This window comes from Ananas comosus, linkage group 1 (assembly GCF_001540865.1).
Source record: "Ananas comosus cultivar F153 linkage group 1, ASM154086v1, whole genome shotgun sequence".
In the NCBI taxonomy this organism is placed as follows: domain Eukaryota; kingdom Viridiplantae; phylum Streptophyta; class Magnoliopsida; order Poales; family Bromeliaceae; genus Ananas; species Ananas comosus.
In genome coordinates this window covers 13,167,327-13,178,046 of record NC_033621.1, presented here as the reverse complement: position 1 = coordinate 13,178,046, position 10,720 = coordinate 13,167,327, and positions in this window count along the sequence as shown.

The window sequence follows — 10,720 nt, the reverse complement described above, 5'->3', positions numbered from 1 at the left end:
TTTAATTTCAAGTTTGTCACTGATGTAACCAAAAAAATTAGTAGAATGGATAATAAAAAGAGAAAAATAAAATCACATGGTACTAAATTGATATACTTTAAATTACATGATACTGAAGTGAGAAAGTGCGAAACCATAGGGGTGGTATTTGAATTAATGCATAGTTTATGGTGTAGAATTTCTTTTTCTTTGGGTCTTAATAAAGACATTACGGACACGGCCCATGGGCCGAAATGCGATATTCGTACATGGGCCTCCTATTAATACAAATATAAATTTTTCGGGGGTTAATTGCACTGCTAGTCCCTGAACGTTCAGCCCATGAGTAGGGATGTCAATCGATACAGATACCCAAAATTTTATCCTAATCCGAATCCAAACAGAGTGGATTTACTTGATACTAAACAGATATAGCTTCGGATGTGGATATCAAAAACGAAAACCCGACGGATTTGAATTCCGGTATAGATTTTGAATGTACACCAACCCGAACCCGAACACGATCTGAACCTAAAATTATTTTACATTATATATAATATATATAGAAATGTTTGATGTTATATTTGAATTTGTATTTTGAAATTTAGACTTAATATAATATGTTTTGAAATATTGTAAAGAAAAATAATTGTTTCGAGTTCGGATTTTCGGGTTTTATAAATACGAGGAGTTTACTCGATTAACGGCATATTAAATTAAAAATTAGTTGGATTCTTATTTTTAAATATTTTTATATTTCCATGTATAAGAATATTCATATGGAAATAGTACATTTTATGCATATATTTTAGGCAATTTCCTAACAAGCCCACCATAAAATTTTTAGTTTAAAATGAGGACCCATGGGCCAAGCACTATTTATGCTTTGCAATTTTTTTTTTAATTTCCAAAATGGAGAATTTATGTTACATTAAAACAAAGAGAAAATAATTAATATCTTGTAATTTTGAGCACAATCAAGCTCAAATTTTATTTTCTTTAATTACTATTTGTATTCATTTGCAATATGTTGATCGCGGCGAATCAAGCTAAATTTTGAATGCTTTACTTAGAATTTGATAATTAAGTTAAATTTTGATGAGCTCAAGCTACAAAAAAAAAAAAAAATCTACAATTAATAATTTAGCACATCAAATAATAAATATGTATTTATCTTTGAAAATTGATATATATGCAAAATGTACATGNGAGGAGGAGCGAGACCTTCGCGTCAATCCACGCGGCGGCGGGGTTGCCGAGGCTCGAGCTTCCGCGCCAGAGCTTGTGCATGGCTCCAGATAGGGCTCATCAAGGATCTAGGGCTAGGGCTAGGGCTTGGGTTAGCGTTAGGGTTTTGGAGCAACGAGGAGGAGGAGGAGGACGACGAAAGGGAATCTAGGGTTAGGGTTTTGGTGCACAGAGTGAGGGAATCTCTCCTCGCGAATCGACAAAAAGCCGAGAGCGTGGTCCACGGAGACAGATACGAATTCAAAATCATAAATACGAGAGAGAGAAAGGTACAAATATACTACGAACCTCGTGCACCACGTCATTCGGAAAACCACCCATCTTAACCGTTCATCACCCCCCCTATTTGAATCTTCACCGTCCGGGTACCACCGAGAGCATGCTCCCCTTCTATCGAGAGATAGGCCTAATGATACAAATGTTAGCTTAATTATTGTGAACCGTACTTAATGATTAATTAATATATAAATAAATATACTAATTATGATTTAAGAAGAATAAATAAATCAGGACCACCAAAAAAATATATATATATATTGTTAATGTTTATGATCCTTGATTCATTTAAATTTGTAAACTGAACAAATTTTTAAATTGCGCAATTTTTTATTTTTTATTTATGTATTTTGTGCATATGCATCATAAATTACTTGATGAGAGCCCCCTATACTATTGGTGTCTCATTTTTTCTTTTATTTTTATTAAATTATAGTGTAGATAACAAGATACTTCAATTAAGGGTGAACTTCAAATACCACCTCTCTGATTTCGCATTTTGTCACTTTAGTACCACATAGTTTACAGTGTATTAAGTTTTTCTCTTTTCGTCAGTTACTCCGTTAATATTTCGCTAAATTATATACAAAAAACTTCAGATATTGCACCTAAATTTATCGAATATTCACTTTATTATCCTTTATGTTCAACTTTGTCACTGATTTAACGAAAAAAATTAGTGGAATGGATAATAAAAAGAGAAAATAAAATCACATGGTACTAAATTGATATACTTTAAATTACATGATACGAAAGTGAGAAAGTACGAAATCACATGGGTGGTATTTGAAGTTTTTTTTTCCTTATAATTAATGCATGGTTTATGGTATTTCTTTTTCTTTGGGTCTTAATAAAGTCATTACGGACACGGCCCATGGGCCGAAATGCGAAATTCGTACATGGGCCTCCTATTAATACAAATTGAAATTTTTCAGGGGTTAATTGCACCGCTAGTCCCTGAACGTTCAGCCCATGAGTAGGGATGTCAATCGATACAGATACCCAAAATTTTATCCGAATCCGAACCCAAACGGAGTAGATTTACTTGATACTAAACAGATATTGCTTCGGATGTGGATATCAAAAACGAAAACCCGACGGATTTGAATTCCGCTATAGATTTTGATTGTACACCAACCTGAACCCGAACACGACCTGAACCTGAAATTATTTTACATTATATATAATATATATAGAAATGTTTGATGTTATATTTGAATTTGTATTTCGAAATTTAGACTTAATATAATATGTTTTGAAATATTGTAAAGAAAAATTATTGTTTCGAGTTCGGATTTTCGGGTTTTATAAATACGAGGGGTTTACTCGATTAACGGCATATTAAATTAAAAATTAGTTGGATTCTTATTTTTAAATATTTTTATATTTCCATGTATAAGAATATTCATATGGAAATAGTACATTTTATGCATGTATTTTAGGCAATTTACTAACAAGCCCACCATAAATTTTTAGTTTAAATGAGGATCCATGGGCCAAGCACTATTTATGCTTTGCAATTTTTTTTTTTTATTTCCAAAATGGAGAATTTATTGTACATTAAAACAAAGAGAAAATAATTAATATCTTGTAATTTTGAGCACAATCAAGCTCAAATTTCATTTTCTTTAATTACTATTTGTATTTATTTACAATATGTTGATCGCGGCGAATCAAGCTAAATTTTGAATGCTTTACTTAGAATTTGATAATTAAGCTAAATTTTGATAAGCTCAAGCTACAAAAAAAAAAAAAAATCTACAATTAATAATTTAGCACATCAAATAATAAATATGTATTTATCTTTGAAAATTGATATATATGCAAAATGTACATGAAAAAGAAATTTGAAATATGGTTGTAGGTTAAATTTAGAGACTTTTAATAATTAATATTGTAAAAAATGACTTTTAATAGGAGAAATGCATTTAATAACTTTTTCTGTAACAAATAAGAATAGTTATAAATTGTTGCTATAAATCTTATGATAATAAATAACTAAATAATATAATTTATATTATCACAACGGCAGAAACATAACGCGCACTCAAATTAAATAAAAACCATAAGCCATATTATTATGAGCATGTGCCAAAATGTTATAAGCCAAGTATATGAAAACTAAAACTAAAACAAAGCAATTTGTGGGTAAGAAAAATTTCACATGGAAAGCAAAATCATTGTTTAAATCAAAAACAAAAAACATAGAAAATGGCATTTACAATTTTTAAGGTCCACTTGTATTATATATGAGCCTAATTAGACCCAAGCATGGCCCAATTTTTTGGAACAATTTTGGACACCTCACCCCAAATACTATATAGAGAGAGAGAGAGAGAGAGAGAGAGCGCGCGCGCTTGACGAGACTACTATCGACAGTAAATGGTTCGGTTTACTATCGATTTATTTTCGATGAAAGATCTTGCAAATCGATTGTCAGCACCGTTAAATATATATATAGACCATTTAAATTATCTCAAATCAAATTTTATATTTTTTTGACATTACTAATCGAACGATCAAAGAGTCACAAAAAGTTTGTAATTTTAATAGCTACTCGTTTAACGATATAGAAAAGTTCACATCAACTAAATTTTTATTAAAATTTTTTTAAAACTATTTAAAACAAGATCTGAGTATAGATCTTAAATATAAAAAAAAGTTTGAGAGAGTGATCTTAAATACCATCATTTTTTTGAAAAATATTCATTTTCAGCCATTCATTTTTTTTTCACTTGATGGACAAGAGAATACTATCGAAAAAACGTGAAATTTAATTTCCAGATAGTTTAAATGGTTTAGATCATGTTTAACAGTGTCGATTGTCAATTTGAAATCTCTATCATCGAAAACAAATTGGTATTAAACTGAGCCGTTTACTACCGATAGTATTCTAGCAAAACTCTCTCTCTATCTCTCTCTATATATAATGGGTGAATTGCATTTGAATCCTTAGATATATTATTTAATTATTTATGGACTATTTTTTTTGGTCAGATATTTTAATCTTATTATCCTTTGAGCTACAATGTAAAAATAAGATCTCTCGATTAAAAATATGAGATGAATTAAAAAAAAAAGAATAATTTGTAGTGTACAAACTAATAGATAAACTAGCTACAAGCAATAATTTTTCATTTGTAAAAACATACCGAATTTATCTGAACTATAAATCATTTTGAATCGACTTTCCAACTTTTCAAAATTTTTATTTTATTACTCAGCCCTTCAATTCGTTTGATTTGAGTCGGCCTATAACACTTTGACTTCAACATTTGAATACGTCGTTTATCATTATGGGTTTAATTAGTATCCTTCATACAATTCTCACAATATAAATATATTAAAGTAACGAATTAGCTTGAGTTTTGAAGTCGATATGCCGTTGATTAGCTTAGGTTGACTTTCTCAAATCAAACGAATTTAAAAGTTGAGTAGTAAAATTGAATTTTTAAAAGATCGAAAATTCGAAATGATCCATATATTGTTTCGATAAGTTCTATATATTCTAACCTTTCCAATTTAAAGTAAGATCTAAAATGAAATACTCTTGAAATTTTAGGGATTAAATATTGAAACCTTATTAAATGCAATTTTACCTAAAATGTTTTTTTAGAACTTATATCTTGGTAGAAGTTAGGCTTATGGAATGGTTAAGAAACACATCAAATGTACTCTAGTGATTAGTGGAGACTCTTTTTTGAATTGGGAAACATATTAAAGTAGTGATTTGACTTTAACCAAAAAAAAAAAGAAATAGAAAAATAAAATATAAGGAGGCATAGATAATCAATTAGGTTAAGGAAGTTGATTAGGGTGTCCTTTAACTTTATATAATAATAATATGGCATGTTAACTACTAATAAGCACATTAATTAAAGCTAATTTAGTTAGAAAAATACAAAAGTAGGTGCATAATTAGTTTTTTAGACTTTCACTCACATGATTATGGAAACCCTTGAAATATATAATAATAATTAACTAAAACAAGAACTCACACTTTATGGCACGTGGATTTAGTATTGGTGAGGTTACTTTAGTAATACGGTAGCTAAAAATATTAATTTTACATTATAAAAATTAAAAAATACTTTAATTCTTTTATATTATAAAATTACAGTCGTAGCTGTCACCGAAATCGCAGCTATCACCGGCCACGTGCTTTTCTAATGGATATTGCAATCGCAATTTTAAAACAGTAAAGAAAAAAAGATTATAAGCGCTTTTAAAAGTTGTGAGTTTTTTATAATATAAAATTGATGATTTTAGCCACTGTTGGGATCGGAATCAAAGTCACACTCTATTGATCGAGTCAAATAGTTGACTAGGTCAAACATGCCTATTGGTCATCCGATTGGCTCCTAAATTGACCCTCGAGTGCGTTTCGAGATCAAGCGATTTGATTGAAAAGATATCGACTCAATCGTATTCTTCTTCAATATGTAAAACAAGTCGAAAGTGAAGCAATAAATTCGGCTGAAAGAGCCGAACTGATTATATTCACTCTATTTAAAATACATACAAGAATTACAGTAGTTGACTAAGGTTACTCTTAAAAGTTATTAAATAACAATAAAAGAAAGGTGGTAGACTTGTCCTAAAAAGCTACAAGTGCTGGAATTAAAAGAAAATAAAAATATTGTAATTTCTTATTTGCATAAAAGATCCTTATTTCTTTTCGGCTCTCGGTATATCATGTGTCATCCTCTGATCTATCCATATTAGCCAGTCATTTGGACTAAGCCGCTTACCATGTGGCGTCATTTTTCCGGCGCCAACACCACCGTAATACCAAACTAGGGCTAAAAGCAAATGAAATTACTATTTCATCCAAAAATTAATTGTTCATGTAAAACTAGGTCCACATATAGCAATTTCCTACACAAAAACTCTAGAATTCCTTTTTTTTCTTTTTTTTTTCAATAAAAACATATATACCACTTGTGGGAAAAACAAAATCCAACTTGTTGCCTCTTGTAAGTCCCCCTAATAGCAAATACTTAAATTTTATTTAAAAAAATATTATTGAAATTATCTCAACAATCATCGATTTTGATCTAACTATTTAACCGTTAAAAATCTTAATTTTTTTTATCTTATCTTTCAATTTATTTGACTTAAACAAGTTAATGACTTTTAGTTTTAAAATTTGAGTACAATATTTATCTGTACAGACATAATTAACATGTTTTATAAAATTCATATAATTACAAAATTTATTGAATTAAACAACTAAGTTAAATTTTGTACCGGAAGTATCATCAAACAACTTTTAATATTAAAATTTTTAAAAATTAAATAGTCGAATCAAAATAATTTATAGCTCAGATAAATTTTATATATTTTTACTTCCTAAAAAAGAGGAAAAGAAAAACAAAAATCTAGGGATAACATATTGACAAAAGTGTGAGTGTGTGTGGGGTTTATGGTGGCATAGACCAAATTATTTATGTAGTGGGTCAAGTGGGGGGGGGAAACTTGGTTTGACTAAGTCAAGTTACCAACCAACTTTATGTGGATGGATTTGGATGGGCATTCAATGGAGGACAGGGCTACCTACCATTTGTTGACTTCATATATTATTGAAATAGTTTTTTTGAGGTTGTTCCAAAAGCCAGGGTGTCTCCACTCATTCCCCCCCCTTGGGCCCAAGGGATTGATTAATTAATTCATTAATATTCTACTTATTGATAGCAACAAGTAGGGCTGGTAATTCAGCTCGCGAATTTTTCTTTTGATAGTAACAATGTGGATTTTTCTTTTGATCCTAACAAGTAGGACTGACAATTCAATTCGCTGTTTGCAAGTTAATTCGTGTTTGGTTTGAAATGAGTTTGAAATCGATCACTAATAAGCGAGTGGAATATGAGCTTAATTTTTTTAGCTCGAAATCTGAACGAGCCGAGCACGAGCTAAGATCAGCTCGCTTGTATTCGACTTAATATAGTTCGGACATATATATATATATATATATATATATAGGCCATGGCTACTATACTATTATGAGTATTGGAGCCCTCGTACTCATAAGTTGTTTTCAATGATGGAGCTTCTGAATCGACGATCCACTCCGTTAAATATGATCTAGAGTATTTGAAACTTTTAGAAAATAAATTTCGTAAATTTTCGAAATCATAATAAAGTCCATCAAGTGGGCATAAAATGAACAGTCAAAATCGAACGACGTCCTAAAAAAGAATGATCGGATCCTTCAATTCAAGATCAGAGTTATTAATCTTTATCTATGTAGTGAGTAAAATTTCTATCAAAAATTCAACAAATTTCGATTTTTTTACATCGTTAAACTAGCAAGTAGCCATACCGGCCGTTAAAAATTGTCAAATTTGTGACCTCTTGATCGTAAGGTAAATGATGTCGAAAAATTATAAAATTTGATTTCTAGAAGTTTTAAATGCTGTAAATAACGTTTAACGGTGTGGATCGTCGATTCGGAAGCTCTATCATCGAAAACGACTTATGAGTACGATGGCCATCGTACTCATAATAATATAGTAGCCGGACCCTATATATATATATATATATGTATATAATTTTTTAATTTTTTACTTACTAGTAGGGCTGACAATCTTTATTTGTTATTCACAAGCCAGTTCAACTCATTGGCACTTTGGCAGTCCCAGTAACAAGCCTTATTCTCTTCTTTAGAGAGAGAGAGAGAGAGAGAGAGAGAGAGAGAGAGGGAGGGAGGGATGAATTAGCTTGACTGTGCTTTTTATAATTTTGGGATAAAACCGTATTGAATTTTTCTAAAATATGAATCATTTTGATTTGACTATCCAATCTTTCAATCTTTAATTTTACTATCCTATCATTCAATTTGTTTGATTTAATTTGAGTTAATCATAGGTATTTTAATTTTAAAATTTAGTTCGTATAGTTTATATAGTAATTCTCACAACTATAAACTCATTAGCGTAAGTGATTAGCTTAAAATTTGAAATCTAAGTACCGATTTTGACTCACTCAAATCAAATAAACTAAAAGGTTGAGTAGTAAAATCAAAATTTTGAAAAGTTGGATAGTGATTCAAAATGGTCCAACTCAAATAAGTTCCCTATGTTTTTTTTTTCTAATTTTGGAGTAGAATTAAGTAGTATTGTTGTTGCAATCCATCCCTTAATAAAACAATAACTTTCTATCACCTATTTGTACTTCTGTCTTAGGGCATAGCTATACATAGCAGAGTGTTTAGTAAAGTTTCTGAAATCTCTATGTTTCCGAAAGTAAAGACATCATTCCAAGAGCGAAAAGCAGATGCCCTAATTTAAAGCTTTTGGCTCACTATATCGTTGGAAAAATAATTTGAGCTGTTCTCATAGTACAGTGTCAGAGGCACATGCCCAGCCGTAATTGGCTTTACTTTCTTTTTTTTTTTTCCCATAAAAACTAGTACAAGCATCATGTGCATAGATAAAAAAATTGTGAAACACTCTTCTTTTCTCCTTCATAAAGTATGAAAATTTAAATATAAAGATGAATAATTTTATTTTTTCATATATTTAGATATTTATTATTCAACAAAACGTACTTATCTAGTTATCTACTATGCTCCATCTATATTTCTTTTCTGGTTTCCCCACTGTCGTAATATGCCCTAATATGAATTCTAACTTATGTTTAGAAACCAAAAGTTGGAATAGGATTATTGGATTCTGACTTGATTTTTTATCTAATACAATCATTTTAGGGTTCATTATTTTTTTTGCGGCGGGTAGGGGGGGGGGGGGGGGGACATGTATAGATTATTGAATGGTTAAGGATATGGTTAGCACCAATTGGATTATGTAAAGACAACTAAAACTCCTTTAACCATAAAATATACCGTTTGCAACCAAAATTGTAACGCCCGAATAGTCCCACATCAGGATGGGATACTGATTCCAATCAGTTTATATGAGACCTACACGCTAGTAATAATAACTGAGCTTAAGCATTTTGGACCGGTGGTTTGGGCCCAACGGTCAAATCCTTACAAAAATTTAATTACATTATAATTAATATCCTTACACTTTTTTTAAAGTTTTTGACCGTCACTATAATTTCTTATGAACTACCACCGTCACCGTCACCGCCACTGCCACCGCCGCCACCAAATCGTGGTTGCAAACGAAGCACCTTCACCTCCACAAAGGATTAATCACTAAAATTGTTAGGTTATCACCACTACCGCCAATACCGTCGCAATCGTAATTACCGCGTGATCACTACAATAATCGCTAGCTTAATAATCCCTCTAATAAATCATTGCTGTAACGCATCATCAATAAATAAAAATTAAACAAATAAAACTCACACATAAACAGGTTAAGAGCGATTATATTGAAAAAAATAAAACACATCAAAAGTTGACTTAAATTTAAACAAACAAGAAGAATCAAAAGAATATATTCCATAGCATTAAAAAAGTATATATCTTCTTAGGTTATTTCGATTAATTAAATTACAATTGGGAAATTATATATGCGAAAATTTTAAAAAATAAATCAAGATTAGAATATTAAAGTGGATGAGTATGACTAGTAGAAAATAAACAAGAAAATATCAAATTAGTCACCTGGGACGTACTAATTAATAATTATAAATTATGAATAAAGAAACATAATTCGTTGTGTATAATTTTTTTGACATGATTTGGACATTTCAAAAAGAAAATAAATTCGTGCATAAGTGTGGGGTCCCAGATAATTGGTGACAAATTAATCACTTTGTTTTTATCATTTGTTTTAGTTGCTTTAATTATTTATTGTATAAAAGAACTTTAAATTTTCTTTTTTAATTATTCATATCTAACAAATTTTTTAAAAAAAAACTATGATAAAATGTATGGATATATAATTCTCGTACTATTTTAAATTAAAAATTAATGGAAACTTAGTCGCTATACATTTTGCTTAAAGTACAAATTGCTTATTAATTTTTTTCATGTTTATAATTATATATATATCCTTGTCAATTAGAAAAAAAAAGAAAAGAAATTAATAGTTGACTATTTTTCTAAAAAATAACATTTTGAACTCTATTTAACTACACTGGATTGAGCCAAAAAATCATTTACAAGAACATGCACAAACTAGTTAGATCATAACAATATTGCAAAATATGAGAAATTTTAAATACAAAAATATGTAAGTAATTCATTAAAAGGTTAGAAACTATTTTGCAATAGAGAGATAGTTAAAAGGATTATTCATAGAGA